This window comes from Morone saxatilis, unplaced genomic scaffold, assembly GCF_004916995.1.
Source record: "Morone saxatilis isolate NCDOM2014 unplaced genomic scaffold, NCSU_SB_2.0 Contig19, whole genome shotgun sequence".
Lineage (NCBI taxonomy): Eukaryota > Metazoa > Chordata > Actinopteri > Moronidae > Morone > Morone saxatilis.
The window spans coordinates 23,895,969-23,896,272 of NW_023339751.1; positions in this window are offsets into that span (position 1 = coordinate 23,895,969).

Genomic DNA, 304 nt, shown 5'->3' on the forward strand with positions numbered 1-304 from the left:
GGGTTACTGTAGAAACATGGCGGATTCCTTGAATGGCGACCCACGTCATCTGTATAAACGGCTCACTCTAAGGTAACAAAAACACAGATTCCTATATTTAGGATATTATACACTAATGAAAAACGTATGAATATTATATTCCATTTCACTGGACCTTAAAGGTACCATGTGGAGCTTTTGACTACTAGTAGCACTATGGAGCAGTGTTTTTGTAATTGGGTCCAAATGTGCTTGGCTGACAAGATCACATACCTACTGCCAGTTTCACGCTATTCTGGTTGACGGTTTTATGTGGTAATGCACA